The sequence below is a fragment of the Oryza sativa genome, chromosome 11 (genome assembly GCF_034140825.1).
Source record: "Oryza sativa Japonica Group chromosome 11, ASM3414082v1".
In the NCBI taxonomy this organism is placed as follows: domain Eukaryota; kingdom Viridiplantae; phylum Streptophyta; class Magnoliopsida; order Poales; family Poaceae; genus Oryza; species Oryza sativa.
This window is the reverse complement of record NC_089045.1, coordinates 10,637,234-10,655,296: the sequence shown is the minus strand read 5'-3', so window position 1 is coordinate 10,655,296 and position 18,063 is coordinate 10,637,234. Positions and strand designations below refer to the sequence as shown.

Genomic DNA, 18,063 nt, shown 5'->3' with positions numbered 1-18,063 from the left:
ATATATATATATATATATATATATATATATATATATATATATATATATACATAATTCCTCTCTATAATAAAATATAACTGCAGTTATATTTATAACTAGACGATAACCCGCGCTTTGCTGCGGGATATAGGTTAGATATTGGAAAAATGATGAAATGATTGGGATTGAAATATTATGAAAATAATTTGAGAATGATGATTTAGCATGTGTATGTTTAATTTTAGAATAAAATAAAATAAAGTGTAAATATAATTACTATAGGCTTGCATGTTGAGTTTTATGTGCTTAATGGGTTGACGTGGCATACTTGTTTATATGTTTTAGGAGTGCTAATAAATACTATGCTTGCATGTTGAGCTTTAGATGTTTAGTGGGCATTAGGTTTATAGAAAGAAGAGACTCCTCTTTATAATATAAACTAGTGCATGTCTTTCTTTCCAATAGCTAAGGGGTACGAAAAAGCTTAACTATTATCGCTCTAGGTTCTATTGGCTGAGTAATGGTCAAAAACAAAAGTATTGCCTCGCCAGATGGGACATTCTTTGCCGCTCAAAAGACCATGGGGTTTAGGAATTCATGATCTGGAACTTAAAAATATAGCTTTGTTTAGTAAGTGGCTATATAGGTTGCTTACTATGGATGGAGTTTGGCAACAGCTAATACATAATAAGTATTTGGGTTCACAACCTCTTTCTCAAGTTCAGTGGAAAACTAGGAACTTATGTTTTTTGCTAGCCTAATAAAGGTGAAAAAAGACTTTTTTTTTCCGTTTCGAATCCTTTACAATTAAAGATGGCTCTCAAATTAGATTCTGGAAAGACAAATGGTTTGGAGATGCAACTCTTCAAGAACAGTACCCGAGCCTTACAATATTTTTAGACATAAATAAAGTACTATTCTAGAGGTCTTTCAATCTGGCGCTCGAATCTTTTTATGGTGAAGGGATTCAATTGGTTCAGAATTAGTAGCTTGGAATAACTTATTACCTCGGATTGCTAATTTTGAACTAAGCCAGGCGCAACATGAGTTCCTATGGAATTTAACCCATAGTGGGAAGTTTACAGTAAAAACTCACTACTTGGCATAAGTTCCTATGGAATTTAACCCATAGTGGGAAGTTTACAGTAAAAACTCACTACTTGGCATGAGTTCCTATGGAATTTAACCCATAGTGGGAAGTTTACAGTAAAAACTCACTACTTGGCAGTGGTCCATAGTGATGTCCAGAATATAAATTGACACCTCTAGAAATTGAAGGTGCCACTCAAAGTCAAGATTTTTGTTTGGTACCTTCATCGTGGAGTTATGCTAACCAAGGACAATCTACCTAAACGTAACTGGCAAAGCAATCAAAAATGTTATTTTGTCATAACATGGAGACAATTAAACACACATGCTTTGAATGTCATTTTGCTAACTTAGTTTGGTCGATCACTTATGTTGCGTCAAGAATTACTGCACCACATAATATTTCACACAGGTTTACTAAATGGCTTTCAGGTGTTCAAAAATATTTACAGCCGTATGTTTCTCTGTTAGGGGCGGCTGCTATTTGTTGGTCGCACTGGTTATGCATAAATGATATGGTTTTTGACAAAAAAAATTATTTCTTCTCCTGTGCGGGTAGTCTATTTAATTATCTATTGGCTGCGCACTTGGGTTATACTACAAAAACCGGGTTCGCAAGATTTGGTTACTACGGTGTGTCTATTCTTAGAGCAGGCAGTTACGGAATTTTTTACCCAAGGGGATGGGTAGCGATCTAGTTTTAAGATTGATGGCCATAATACTTCCTGTAATTTATTTTCTTATAAATGGTGTGTGTCCTAGTTATGCAACATCCAAAAGTGTGCTTAGTGCTTTTGTATTATCCTGGTGTATTGGCTGAGTTCAATAAAAGCTTTCATTATTTAAAAATATATTTATAGGAGGAACAAGAAAGAAAATGTAATTAAGGGTTAACTTGATTAATTGACACTAGTTTTATTAAGGTTAATTTTTAACCGCTTGTGCGTTTTCTCAGAGAAGTATATATAAATTCTTAAAAATATGTTATAACTGTTTGTCTTTTTACGTTATGTTATAATATAAGTGAAATGTCTATAGACAACAATAGTAGCTATTAGGGAATCGATGTAGTAATGAGCTTATCTCTACTACTATAAAAATATTGAAGATGTTTCCGCTATAATTTTGACGTCATCCATGTTTCAATTGGTTTTAGTTTTATGTTTCGGTTTTAATTTTAGATTATCCATGAAAATATGTCGACAAGAAACTACCATTAGAATTTGTTGTCAATGATGCCGCCAGTAATATCTTCTCCACAAAATAGTTTTTGTGCAGTTTTTGTGCATCTTCTCTCACTCCACAAAATCATATCACTATCATTGACTCAAGGTTTTGGTTTTGTTAGATGACACCCCGTGTGCTGCAGTGAGACCTTGTAAGTTTACAATCAAAATTATAAACCAAGAGAAGGATACATATATAAATGGGAAAGTCATGATTTAAAGCAAAGCGAATAGTTACGTCACAAATTTTGACAATTTGACTCTTTCTGAAAACTAATTTCGGAAATGAACCGTGGCCAAAACTTATTTAAAAAATAATCCTTTTGTTCAGTGCCAAATCGTATGGCGTTGAACTTAGACACCTCAGCGCCACGTCAACTAGCACTGAATGTTGTGCCACCGTGGATGGGAGGTTGAGTCGGCGTGCCAACGTGCATTCAGCGTCGTGCTATTTGGCGCTGACATGTGTAAGTTTAGCGCCATACGATTTGGCGTTGAACAAAAGGATCATTTTTAAAATAAGTGTTGTCCACAGTTTATTTGCGAAATTAGTTTTCGAAAAGAGTCAAATTGTTAAATTTAGTGATAGTTACGGAGCCCGATGTCTAGCATGTGCTATCCGTGCAAGAGCCTGTGGGCTTGTCCTTTCTCCATGCGATAGATATGCACGCTGCTTTTTTCGTGTGCAATACTGATTCCGTGTGCAATGCTTTTGTGCACATCCCGTACTGCAACGCGCACTTGTTGGTCTAGGTGGTTAGGATCAGACCTCTAGGTATGGTTGTAAAGGTTAGACTAGCCTATGGATAAGATATGAGAGAGCTTCCCTCCTAACCAGACTTCTAGCAGGTTAGGTTAATGTCAAAGCAGGATGCTCTTCTAGCAGGAAAGTACGACACTCACTCTTGATAGTTCGGCTAGGGTGATGGTTCCAACCTCATGTTCCAATCACACAAATATAATGTAGACAGGTGGTTTACATAGGTTTGGGTCATTCGGAAGCGTAATACAATGTGTATGCATGTTGGGTGGATGTTATTCTAGATGAGTGATGATGAACCCTTGCTTCTTCGCAGTTTTTTTTAGATCTAACTTATGCTAACAGGACTAAATGTAATTAGTTGAATCAAACCCTCTTTTTAGTGGCATTGGTCTTCCTTCTATATGCCAACGTGATAACACAGTGCATACAAGTGTATATGTGATATTCAGTCTTGTCATTGTCCTTCTATGGGGACCGGCTGGATGTGACGGGTTCACTAATGGGCTGACATGTAGAATACGGTGGCTGAAGTCTTCGTTCCAACTGTTAATGGGCCCACCGGGCTGTCACCGATGCTAGGGGGAGTGTAACGTGTTAGAATAAATGGGCTAGGCCCGATTTTTCTATTAAAATCTTAAGGGCCCATAATAAATGTGAAGGATAGTAATACCACCCAAGGAATTAAAAGTGGAGTACCTCAACTTAAATAGGGAGTTATTGGAGGCTCCCTATTGACCGGTTAAGGTGGGGATCGAAAAGCCACATGCGTGCGCGAGCGCGCCGAGCCGAGCCGGCGGGCCGAGGCGAGGGCGTGGGCAAGGCGTGCCGTGCCGTGCGTTGCGTTCTCTACATGATGATGATGCTTATTCTATTTTAAGCATGCTCCTGGTTATGTTTAATTTTATCACTAGATCACCTAACATTGTTCATGTCATGATTATTGTCTTAATATTTTAGATTATAATATGTCGATATATGACTATATTTCTAACATAACGCCCCGATTTTTGCCTGGTCGAAAAATCTATTTTATTAAATAACCATGTTCAAAAGTTTTGTTCTTTGAGTGTATATAGGTTTGTGTGTCAAAGATATCAAGTATTTCATTCCTTGTAAACTCAAAGTCTTAGCCAAATCTTTTCCTTCTAAATTAAACTCTCAGGATTCGTATTTTGAGGTTCAAGCTCTCCTCTCAATCCTTCTCAAAAATATATTCAAACCCTCGTCTTTGGTTGTCCGGTCTACTCTTTACAATTTCATACATCTCAAATATCAAGACCTCAGTCAAATACTTGTGAATTGAAATTCCAAATTTGAATTCAAATATTGTCCAAAGCCTCAAAATATCTCTCCAATAATTTCCCTTCCAATCCAGAGATTCGAACAATATTTGTTTTTGGAATCCTACCGCTGACAAATATTTCCTATGCAGTTGCATATCAAAACCGACAGTCGTTTCTCCCGTCGAATTTAATCGGGCACAATGGAACCAGCAAAAGGCGAGTTTTTCCTCCAATCATCCTCTCCCAAACAAAATCCCCATGTTCGAATTCTGGAATCCGAATCGCGTCCTAAATCATCCCTCATTTTTTCTTTCCTTTGTAACTCTTTTTCTTCAAGCTGTACTCGTTCAAAAATTCCAAACAAATAGCCAAAGTTCATAGTGCAGTGACAGTCCTTTTGCAAGCTCAAAATTGTCTACAACCCTCGGGCAAAATGACAACAGACAGGCATAAGTGCCCGCTTTTATTTTCCACAATGCAGCAAGCAAAGCCAAAATATGCACACATAGAGTTTTTTTCCTTTTCTTGTCCCTAGGTATTATTCTGCTGCTATATTTAATGAAAAGTCACAGTCTCGTGCTGCTTCCCCTTAAAAAAATGCACGCTTACTCCACTGCTCATTTTGTTTGATGCCTGGACCGAACCTTGCTGCTTTCGTCTCTCAGCAAAGCTCGGCGTCCACGCCAAGCAACCGATGTTGTCCACTGAATGCGCTCCAGTGCGCCATGGCACAGCGACGAGTTCGTCTGTGTCACTTGTGCACACCGAAAGGTGTAAGCCGAGCTCACCCATGCCGCACCGACCCTACCACTCGTGTGCCAATCTGCCCATGGCATCAGCCGAACAGGGCAGCTGGCCTCACTTGGCCGAGCTCGCTACAAAAGCGCCTGTTCCCACCATCTTCCTCCCTTAGAATACAAGCTGTACCACCATGCCTACTATCGCCACCTCTTCTTGGCCTTAGCCGCCCGATGCTTGCCAGCCATGAGCAGAGCGCTGCCCATTTGAGCCCCCGAACTGCACCCATCCGCCTCCCTAGCCGAAGCGCCGTGCCGACCTCCTCTTGGCGCCGCAACCCGGCCAGAGCCACCGGCGCACCCAACCTCCTCTTGCTCCCCCGGCAATGCTCCCTTCCTCCCCTCCTCTTCCCAAAGCTGTCATGACTCCTGCCCTCTACACTGCTCAGTTCGTGCAGCCACTGGCACCTTCCCCTCTCTCGGGCACGCGTGCAAAAGAAGCAGAGGAGAGAAGAAAAGAGAAGGAAGAAGCAGAGAAAAGATAAGGAAGAAGGAAAATAAAAGAAAAAGGGAAAGAAAGATAAGGGGTGGAACCCAGCAGTGGGGCCAAGTCTCTTGACTCCTCTCCGTGGGCCCACTTGGCTTGAAAACTTTGCAAAAGTCCATATCTCTTTGTTCCTCGGGCGAAGCCCAAGAAATTGATTTCCGTATAAAAGTCTGTACTATCTCCTTCACTCAAAACTTTTGGCTGAAGCCCACCAGCCTAGCCTCATCTCCACCAAGTCCACTTTCCTCCCTCTGAGCCTCACAACCAAGGAATATTTTCATGGAAATATTTCTTTCCAATTTAATAAATCCTTTTCCAAATTCTAGAAAATCCATTAACCTTCCAAAATTCATATCTCTTCAACCGATTTTGGATGGCTTTCACTTTTTTTAATCACGTGTCGGACGTTTAGGAGATGCATGGACGCTGGTTTTTCTCGAAGGTTTGAAGACCAATAGCTAATGCAATCCACTCTTCGATCATATTACTCCTACTTTATAAATGTATTGTTTGCAAGATTGCATGCCTAGTGTACACCGTTAATTTGATCGGCCATCAATCTACTAGCATATGATGGATGGACCAACCTAAATAACTACTACAGAAAAGGTAAAAGGTGCCGGTCCAGAAACCCTAATAAGTGCCAGTTTTCTGAACCGGCACAACGGAGACAGCACGGATGATACTTGTCATCGGTGCCAGTTCTAGAACTGGTGCCGGTTTTGAGGTCAAAACCGGCACCTATATGGTCCTAATAGGTGCCGGTTGGCAATAAAAAACCGACACCTATATTTTGGGTAAAAAAAAATTACAGAAAATTCATCCATACAACCCGAATTCCATACAAACCCAAATTCATCCCTACAGCCCTACATCCATATTCACAATCCTCCTTCATTCACATTCATATTCACATTCACATTCAAAACAAATAAAACCCTATAAACCTAAGTCTAAAAATTCGTAAGACCAAAATTTCCTATCTTTAAATCCTAAACATTGGCATATATATCTTAACTCAAAATATGCTAAGTTTAAAATACCTAAATCGAAAGATTGTAAGTCTAAAAATTATTGCACTCCTAGTGCTGCAATCAGTATACTTGTGTACCGCATTTTGTTCTATTGCACTCGTAGCATGTCCACTTTGTCAGCTGTGTGCTTCAAAATCTTAGGTGATGGCATTTGCAGAAAATAAACATGAAGCAGCATGGCCATGTGTAGATATAAGTAAAATAAGGGCAACAGATGATATACTATACAGCAAATGAAAGCACACACTATCAGCAATAATTTGCTTCTGTAGAACAGAAATAACATATTTCAGAAAAATATAGGTATTGTAGTGCCAGCTAATTAAGATGAGTTAATTAGGATGTTGATGGTACTAATAATGACATACATGGTAATGTCTAAGTTGATTCTCAAATGTTTTCATGACCAAAGGCTGACAGTGTTGTATTGGCACCCAAAGTTCTTACTCTTAGTTTTAGTTTTGTACCATCCTTAGGCATTTCAATATCTTGCCAGTAATTTATCTGCACAAAATTGGAAAGCATAAAAGAAAATGCAAACAAAGAGCATCAAATAGTACACTCAATTATCACATAACCTCATCTACTCACAGAATTAGTTCCACATTCAGCCTATAAAAGCTCGCCCTATGTTTTTTTCCCAAAGACATGGTCTTCTAATTATATCCTCTGGCCATCCATAAGAATCTACAAACGACATAATACTTTTCATGCATAAACATTCATGATTAGTGTTCAACAGTTCAGTAGCCACCAAATCCCAGTGTACTACTGAATCCAGATTCAGTTTCCTTTTAAATAAACTGATGATATCTATGTGCACGAAGGTAATCAAGAGGTCTGATGACAAACAAAACAGCAACATCTACTGCTAGCCTATCTAAACTACAGGAGAACACATTGCCAAATACTTTTTGTACATAAACACATTCATGTCGAGTATTCACCTATTTGGAAGTCAACTGTAGATGGTCGACCACCTAAAAGAATGAAGCAAACAAATTTATGGATCTCAATAACTAAAGATGCATAATTAAAGATCAAATCTGAATAATCCAATAAATCAGCAAATGAACGCAGGCACTACTTAATACTTGTCAGAGGATGCTTCAAATGTAACAGAAAGAGCAGTAATTAGTTTAGCATGAATATGTAATCAACAATTAAGCAAAAAAAGGCATATAATTAATTTAGGTCATTCACCAGAAAAATATTTTCTGCAGAAAAACTGAATTCAGTTGAGTATTAAGCTTAATATTTCTAGTTTAATCCTATAAAAATATTTCTAGTTTCTAACAATTTCTCAGAGCTTAGCACCTGTCAATATCACTTAGCACACAAAAACAACATCTGCCTGCGAGTATTAAGTCAACATAATAGAAATAAGCTTGCAACCTTTCTGGAATGTCAACTGATACCAAAACGATACCAACAATATCACCGTTTTTTCAATCAGCAATTCAGCACCATAACACCAGGCCTAATCAAGCATTTCTCATGTGCATCTTCAATTAATCTACAGATAAAAATCTGCAGATCACCATTGTTCATTTTTCCCTAGGCTGCTCTTTGTCCTAAGATGCAATACAACAAACAGGTGGAGTGCAGCGTAGGTGATAGGGAAATGATTTACTGCCAAGAGATGGGAGAAGAATGCATACCTGTATACCGCTTGTCATCAGCCATGTCCAAATCCGCTAGCTTGGCGATTTGTCCCTGCAGCTCTTCAAGCAAGAACCACTCCTTTCCATCTATGGAGTATGATAGGTGATCAAAATCCAAAGCTCCCAAACTAGCCGCCATGAACAATCGAGAAATGGAACTGGGAAACGAATGGTGGAGCTCCGCCTCAGCCAACAACGACCTAGAGGGCGCTACGCCGCCGAGGGTGAGGAGGGGGAGGGTGCGAGGGTGAGATTCGTTGCCACCGCCGTCGCCGCTGCCGCCGCACAGAGAGAGAAGGAGAGAGTGAATGGATAAGGGAGAGAGAGTGAAGGGATAAGTGAGGGTATTTAAGTAAAGGACATAGGTGCCGGTTCTAACACTTTGTGTGGCATGAAAAGCTCTATTGGAACAAATGTGCCAGTTCTAGACAAAAACCAGCACCTTCGTTTTGTCATACAATAACCGACACCTATGTGTGGGGCCCACCAATGGCTAGTATGGGAGGGAGAATATTAAAGGTGCCGGTTTTGGGTCGAGAACCAACACCTTTATCTTGTCGAACCAAGAACTAGTACCTTTATGTAGGACCCACCGTTGGATATAAAAAGCACTATTGAAACAAAGGTGCCGGTTTTGGGTTGAGAATCGGCACCTTTGTCTTAAAACCGGCACCTATGTGTGGGGAGAAGATTAAAGGTTCCGGTTTTGGGTCTAGAACAGGCACCTTTATCTGACACAGGTTTTAGGCGTAGGTTTTATTTAAAAACCGGCACCTATTTAGATATAAAGGTGTCGGTTTTTTAATATGTGGCGCGTGGGGGTGGGTGCATGGGCGGGGATGGCATTATATGTGTCGGTTTTTGTTGTGTTGGCACCTATTTGCCTTTTTTAGTAGTAGTTGCATTACTTTCTATAGGATATTATCAAACTTGACCTTGTCACTCCACCATAGCAGTACCCCGACGCAAGTGTCTCCATTTAACACATGATTATGCTTGATTATCAAGTTGGAAAAACTTGGGTTGTGAAAGGTTTCTAAAACCTGACTCGGTGCTTTTGAAAATAAAAAGTCTTATGGATAAAACTTGTGGTGCGAATCCTCTCCTGTGTGGTTTGGTTTCGTAGCTATGCACAAGGGCTGATTCTTTTGTGTTTTACATCCGGGCATGGTACAATATGATGAGGACACAACTAGCTCGGATATAACCATGACTATCTTATGTATTAATCAACCAATGGTGCATATATTCTACATTAGATTTACATGTTATGTATTTGAACAAACGTTGCTACACAATGAGTTTTCTGTGTTTTTATTTGCAGAGGTACTTGCTTGGGCGAAGGAAAACAGACTGAGCGTAACGAATTCATGGATGATCAAAGAAGTTGATTGGGGACCATATCAAGACCTTCTCCAAGTCCACTTTCATTTCATCACATCACTTTTAGTGCATAGAAGACAAGAGATAAAGTTCTACACATTTTAGATTCGGATTCGGGCCTCCTGACAGCATCAATTTCAAACGGACCTAACCGCAGATCTAGAAGGAATTTCGGGGCCCATGATTACTTGTTGGAAAGCTTATGGAGTCTACTTTCATATGGTTTTGGTCCCACGTCAAAATTCCTACCGAGCTGCCGGGAATCTGCAAAACAAGACACGTATCTCATCCAGTCCGAATCTGACTCGGGTTTTGGGCCTTAAAATTGTGTCGTGAGCTTAGCCCAAGGGGGTGTGCACCCTAGGGCAACCCTAGGACGTCCCTAATCATACTAATTCAGTAGCCGTCATCGTTTAGAGTTCGGTTTTGCTTAGATTATTCTGTCAAGAACAGTTTCGCCGCTAGATCGGTTTGTGGAACCCCAAATTCGAGTGCTTAATCATTCATATGCAATTTGGTTGCAATATATCTTGTTCTTGCTTGTGTTCTTCGATTCGCATGCAGGGATTAGCCTTCTCGGCGAGGTTAACCGGGTTTCGGCACGGTTGATAACTAGAGGAGACGTGGTGCTGCGATTGCGGGGCGCAGTAGCGTGTTCGTCCAGAAGCCGGATCGAGTTGTGTCGCAACTCCGCCCAAATCGACCGTTTATCAATACCTATCGGAAGTTCGGGACTACATCCCTCATTAGTTGGTATCAGAGCGTGGTTGCCCGTTAGGTAGTTTTCTTCCCATGACTAGAAAATTGCCACACAAAAATGTTTATTCTTTACCTAGACAATTTGAGCAGTTGCATTGTTCTATTAGATTTTGCTTTGTTGAATTCTAAATTGCATCGTCGTGTCAAGTGTTGGTTTAGTTTTAGATTTAATTTTTTAGTTTTGAGTATTGCATATGTTCATTACTTTGGGTCTAGGGTATATCAAGTTGTGAGTTGTACGTCAGTTTTGGATCTAGTTTTGCATCTTGACGGTTGTTGCCGGGACCTTGAAAAATCGATTCTACTCATCACAGAGTTTCCGTTTTTATAGTTTTCACAAATTTTCGTTGGTCAGTTGCGAAGTTGCACAAAGTCGCATTTAGGGTTTGAGTGTCGGCCTTTGATGTTGCCGTGAAGAAAAAAAAATAGTAACAGATCGGTTTCCATGTAATAGACCGACCTGAGTCCTTTTCCGGGTCCACCTCAAGATCGAGTCCCACACTGTTGCTACTGCGAGAAATCAAGTAATATCTCCACATCAGAAGCCCTGCCGAGACACCTTAGTGGAAAAGAAAAAGAAAATTCCTTTAGTGGATTTGAGATATTTTTATAAAAACGGAACGTACGTGATGTGAGCATTCCATTTTTGAGGTGATCTAATTTTAGTTTTGCACTTTGCATTTGAGTCCCTGTTCAAGGTAAGTGGTCAGTTCTTGTTGAAAAAAAATAGTAAAAAAATAATAAAAAAGAAAAGGTAGAAAGGTGCAAAGAAAAAGAAAGAAAAAGCCGCACAAAAAAAAGAAAAAAAAGACAGAAAGGTGCTTAAAAAAAGCCGCACCAAGAAATAAAAAAAATCATTCATCCTTTGAGTATGTTTTCAGAGTGCAGAGTTGTGCATTGATTCATATATAGTCCTTAGTGTTGTCAGTTGCTTGCTTGAGCTAGAGTTGAGTCTAGGCTAGGCCAGCACATTGACTAGTACTTTGAACTATTATTCAACTTTTCATTTTCTCATTAGCACAATTGCGTCTCTTTGCTACTATATATTGTGCCTCCCAAGCTACACATATATACTTCTGGTCAGCACCGCTTTGATCCTTGCAATCGCCACATCACGTCCTTCAAGGTGTCATGAACCCGCCACCAGTTGTACCGTCCTTAGCATTGCTGGTAAGACACTTGTAAGAGCTTGGTAAGGTGCTTCATTTGGCTGAGTTGTTGAGGGGCACCACTACATCGCGTAGTAGATTATTAGGGATAACCTTCATTGTTTGTTGTTATTTTTATGTTTGCAATGACAGGTATGAGTGGCGCTCGAAATCAGCGATACCAACAAGGTGCACGTGATGACAGTACTTTGGTGCAACAAGTGCTAAGTTCTCAAATGGAGAAAGCAGAGCAATGGCAGTATCACGAATTATTTAAAACAAAGTTTGTGGTTAAAGATAGAGCATGTCGTACTATAATCGATAGTGAGAGTTGCAATAACTTGGTGAGTTCAGATTTGGTTGAGAAACTTGAGTTGCCTACACAACCGCATCCTCATCCATATTACATGGAATGGTTCAACTCTTGTGGTAAGTTCAAAGTAAATAGAATTGTGAAGCTAAACTTTTCGATTGGAAATTACCATGATACTGCCAATTTTGATCTTGTCCCTATGCAAGCATGTTCTTTGTTGTTTGGTCAACCATGGGTATATGATAATAATGGATCGCATAATTTTGTTGCTAATACATACACATTTAGACATAATGGTCAGAAAATAAAATTGGTACCCATGAGTTTTACTGAAATTTTCGAAGATAATCTTGAAAGGATGAAGAATGGAATCGAGGAAATTTTCAAAGATAGTATTGAAAGGACGAAAAATAGAATCGTTGAGATTTTCAGAGATACCAGGAAAGATACTAATATTACGATGCCTTCAACATAGTCTGAGTTATTACAAAATGAACGTATTGTTGTGCCTATTGCTTTGGATACTAATATTTTGCAGGCATTTGAGAACAACCAAGGTAATGAGGAAGAGAAGAAAGACGAAGAGGAAGATGAGAAAGAAGGTAATGATAATGGTGCTATAGCTATTCAAGGTATCCATATTTATGATGTGCCAACTATGTCCACTACTTATGCTACGTTAGAGCAACCCATAGTGAAAACAATTGTTGAAATACCTTTGTCACAAAACAATTTGCTTGATGTTTCTAGTGATAAAGAAGAGTTGTGCGATGTTTCACTTATATCCATGCCATAACTAGTGAATGAACATGTTAATTCTATACTAGAACCACTATGTGTTGAGTTTCAACATGTTATTCACATTGCTAGCGAGAATGAAGAGCTTAAATTGCTATCTTCTTTAAATACTTGGGGTCATATTCAATTTGATGATCTTTGTCCACTCAACTATTTAGAGAAGAAATTATTTGCTAGATTTGAATTGCCATGCCCTTCTGATGTGATTTTTCATATTATTGGCAATTATGATAGTAAAGAAGAATATAATGTGTATCGAGTATATATTTGTTTGAATTTGACTATACCTCCTTTTCATGATGAAATGTATTATCTAGAGGACCCCATGCATTTAAGTAATTATCTATCTAGTTCCTCTAGTTGTTTAAATGAGTTACAGGTTGGTTTGCAAGAAGGGGAGTGTTGTGGTTTTTCGACTACAAAGATTTCAGGATCCAACTACATGGCCATCAAGAAATGTTTCTCACCGGATGTTGTGATACATAAATATAAGTTCAATACGCTCTATGACAAGGTGAAACCGAGGACGGTTTCCAATCAAGAAGGAGAGGATGATGAGGACACAACTAGCTCGGATATAACCATGACTACCTTATGTATTAATCAACCAAAGGTGCATATGTTCTACATTAGATTTACATGTTATATATTTGAACAAACGTTGCTACACAATGAGTTTCCTGTGTTTTTGTTTGCAGAGGTACTTGCTAGGGTGAAGGAAAAGAGACCGAGCGTAACGAATTCATGGATGATCAAAGAAGTTGATTGGGGACCATATCAAGACCTTCTCCATGTCCATTTCCATCTCATCATGTCACTTTTGGTCCATAGAAGACAAGAGATAAAGTTCTATACGTTTTGGATTCGGATTCGGGCCTCCTGACAGCATCAACTTCAAACGGACCTAGCCGCTGATCTAGAAAGAATTTCGGGGCCCATGAGTACTTTTTGGAAAGCTTATGGAGTCTACTTTCATATGGTTTTGGTCCCACGTCAAAATTCCTATCGAGCTGCCGGGAATCTGCAAAACAAGCCATGTATCTCATCCAGTCCGAATCTGACTCGGGTTTTGGGCCTTGTAATTGTGTCGTGGGCTTAGCCCAATGGGATGTGCGCCCTAGGGCAACCCTAGGACGTCCCTAATCATATTAATTCAGTAGCCGTCATCGTTTAGAGTTCGGTTTTGCTTAGATTATTCTGTCAAGAACAGTTTCGCCGCTAGATCGGTTTGTGGAACCCCAAATTTGAGTGCTTAATCATCCAAATGCAATTTGGTTGCAATCTATCTTGTTCTTGCATGTGTTCTTCAATTTGCATGCAGGGATTAGCCTTCTTGGCGAGGTCAACCGGGTTTTGGCACGGTTGATAACTAGACGAGACTAGGTGCTGCGATTGCGGGGCTCAGTAGCATGTTCGTTCAGAAGCCGTATCGAGTTGTGTCGCGACTCCGCCCAAATCGATTGTTTATCAATACCTATCAGAAGATCGGGACCTACATCCTTCATCACAATACGACCACACAGACGTACTGGGAATCCCCTGGATGAGTAACTAGCTAAAACGTAGGTGTCCAAAGGTATGGTGGAGTATATGGCAATCACCTGCAGTGGGAATGTGTTGGAGTCCATACGGTGGGGCTCGGGTAGATGAGGACCTGTGCCTGGCGTGATGCTTGGTGGAGAGATTCCACCCAACTGTGGGAGATGGGATATTTATGGATTGGCTAGGGAAAGGCTTCCGTACTGGGCAGTATTGGTGTCTTGTGGGAAAAGCGTATAGTCTAACAGAGGTTTAACTGAACTATTCAAACAGCCGTGCTCACGGTCAAGGGTGAAAAAAAAGGTGGCACTAGAAAAAAATGACCAAGCACAGGGAGTCAATGCAGGTGCTTACCCACAGCGACGGGGCTTATCAGCAGTGAAAGAGGCTGCCACAAGATTTTGTCGACGAGCAGGAGGAAAATGGCATCGACTGGAGCTCCAATGATGTTGGTGATGCTAGAAACGAAACGATGATGAAGCCGGCTTGATCTCACAGATTGGCAGCTCGTGCTCGCGTCGATGATAGTAGCACTTTTGCTGGAGCTTCCCGTGGCAACAGAAGTCATCGTCAATTGCTTTTTGCGCCGGCGAAGAATGGTGACAAGGAAACTGTAGTGCTCACCAGTGGCTGTGGTGATAAAGGTGGCAGAGGAGTTTTTTTAAAAAAAATCATAAACTCTTTACTCAACTCAAAAGCATAGTACATACTGGATTGCAAAGTTGCATGATTAGCATAACATCTCTTGTTGTGACAGGCAATATGGGATATATTTTGACAATTGTAAATTGGATTTAGGCATTATGTGAGATTTGGCTTCTTTTGCTAACTTATCTGTTGGATAGTATAGGTAGAGGAATACTGTGTAACTGGACCAATTGTATTGAACCTCAGGGAGCCGATATATATAAGAGTACATGGGGAGGAGATAAGGAAGGATTACAGATATGGAAGGAACCCACACAAATCAATCCTACCATAATATGACTCTAACTACCATATACTCTAACATCCTCCCACAGTCCAAGCGTGAGCAGCGTGGACACTTGGACTGGAGAAAAAACCTTCAAGAGTACTCAACACGATGATAGCCCTCTGTGTCGTAGTCGATGTAGCCAAAGCAAAGGGTGCGAGGGAGCCATGGTCAATGAAGCCGTGCGTAGAGTAGCCGTGGTCGATATAGCCGAAGTCGGGAAGCTGATGTTGAGGTAGCCGAGCCGTAGGGCGCGCATGGGGCGCCGTAGAGTGGTCGTGGACGCACGGGAGGGTGTCGTGGACCAAGGTAAGCGAGGACGCGCTGGAGACGATGACAGTGACGCGATCCTGGCAGTCGTTGAGGTAGATGACGCCGAAGAGCCAATGTAGTCGAACCGTGAAGGACGAGACGTGACACAGGGTTTGCCAGACCCCGGGACAACTCGGGACGAACGCGTGTGCTGGTGTTGCCAATACCGCGCGGGCGAGGCAGGGGTCCACCATGAATCATACACCAATGTCAGAAGAGACTAGCAAAGAAGTCCTACGGGACGAGAATTGCCGGAGTAGCACGCAGTTGCTGGAGAAGAGCGAAGTGTAGTCAAGGAAGATACAGCGACGCTTGCGATGAGACGTGCTGGATGAAGAAGAAGGCGGAGTAGCGGGACCAATGGCTTGGACGGCGATATCGGTAGCCATGTAGAGGTAGCTGGACCATAGTCTAGAGCGGCGACAGTGGCAGCTTGGAATCGCGGCGGCAATGCTCGAAGTAGATGCAGAAGAACCCGACGGCTGAAGATGACCAGTGCAGACAACGAGGTTGTCGATGTGCGAACGGCAAGGAAGACGACGAGAGGGGCGACACATGGTGCGGCTCAATGTCGATGCAGTGGCGAGAACTCTACCGGTAGTGAGGCCATCCTGAGGAGGGTGTCTGTTAGCTTTCCAACAACCAGTGTATGTGGACCACGGGCGGCAGCACTGCAGCCCAAGGGGGCGATGCGTGCTCAATGACGATCGGTTGCAGAAGTCATCGTAGCTGGGCAGCTGAACGGGTGATCAAGCCGAAGATGCGCGGGGCTGAATGATGAAGTCGAAGCAGAGTCAATACCGATGTCAGAGACGCGTAGATGTCGATGAGGCAGTGGGCGACGCAAACCGATCTCTGATCAGAAAAAAAACAGATACATGCAGCAGCAGCAGTAGCAATCCAGAATCCTCCAGTGCCACATAATAGTAGTAGCATGACCCGGTCAATATGTTGAATGACTCTGCACCCATCTTGTCTCTATCTGCTCACTTGCTAGCCACGTGCAAGATCATAACAGAGGGAGACAAACAGATTAGAGCGGGCAGCTTGATGACAGATCACGGCAATCACGCGCAAGTGCTCCACGCATAGAGGCCGGGTAGTCGGAAGTTCCGACGATGAGGGCCATGTACGAGCACAGAGAGGGCAGAAGCTAGAGACCGATGAGTGGCGGCGTCCTCAGGAGTCACAGGCTCGCAGGGGGCAGCGCGTCCGGGGCCGACGGTGGCTGACGCGGAGGCTTGTGCAGCAGCCCCCATGCTCCGCCGCCGAGGACACCGATGCTCAGCAGGCCAGGAAGGACAGGGCTGACCAGGCGAACGGAGGTGGTCGTTGCGGCATGCGGCATGGAGGTACAGCCAGTGATGACGACCCCAGATCCGATCTACGTGGAGGTAGCCGATGGTTTGCTAGCTGCTGATGTGTGGAGATTATGGGTACCCCATACCCACACGGCATGGTTATCTGACTGGTTATAGGGGATAACTTATATCTATGAGATATGTAACGGATCATGACTTGGGTATTACGTTTCCTTGTATATTATGGAACGGCCTAAAGTTCTGGTTTGGTAATATTGTAAAGTAGATTTTGGAAACCAATACCGTATTGGTTAATGTTTCTATCTGGTAATCCTACTCCCATCCTATATAAGGTGGGCAGGAAGCCCTATAGGGGGCATGAACACACCTGGTCGTCAAATCAATACTACACCCGGCGGATTCAAATCCCCAAACAGGAGTAGGGCAGTACCTCTCATTGAGATGGTCTGAACCTGTCTAAATCCTTGTCTCCGCATCCATCCACTTTTAGATCTCATGCGCTACCCCCTTTTATTATTGCCGAATTCATGTTTCGACTGTTGGCGCGCCAGGTAGAGGTGCGTCGAATTACCCATCAAAAAGTGCGATGGAATCAACCTAGATCAACCCCACCAAGTTCGAAGACTTCAATCTTTGACATAGACCAGTTTGCCATTTCAATACAGTATTATTAGATGGATTTGTAATCTAGATTGATCTGTTGTTCGATTTTTGTTTGCATGCATGAACTGGTGTTTGATGAGCTCTGCCGGCTACTTCCAATGACGGCATCAGGAGGGCCATCCAGGGACATGCACACGCATGCATCATGCAACACAGAGACCAATATCTAGTATATATGTATGCATGGATCGGAACTAATCATTTGATTTACTAATGATTTTGCTGGTTGTTTGCATGTACTCCTGGACGGAGCTGGCTAAGTTTTTGAATCATTCACGATCCAAGTCCTGCTTAGAGACCGGGTCATGGGCTGGCCGCACCCACGTCAGGAACCATGCGACGTGTTGATCCGATCGACCTGCTGTGCATCATTGATCCATATATGGAACATTTATTTTTTTTCCTACTAACAGATTGATCAAACTTTGCTGTTTGTCTTTTATGCATGCTGGAGCGATGGTTGTTCTCATGCACAAGATGGCAATAGAGATCTATGTTCGCTGCTGGGCGATGGGATTTGGCTGTGCTGCC

The 18,063-nt window shown here is 41.9% G+C and overlaps 1 long non-coding RNA gene across 1 annotated transcript; it reads right to left on the bottom strand.

Moving 5' to 3' along the window:
- Positions 1 to 4,774: 4,774 nt before the first annotated feature.
- Positions 4,775 to 8,636, bottom strand: LOC136353874 (uncharacterized). Its single transcript, XR_010737377.1, has 2 exons — positions 8,320 to 8,636; positions 4,775 to 8,232 (listed from the first exon to the last, which is right to left on the bottom strand). It is a non-coding gene; the product is annotated as an uncharacterized lncRNA (long non-coding RNA).
- Positions 8,637 to 18,063: the final 9,427 nt, after the last annotated feature.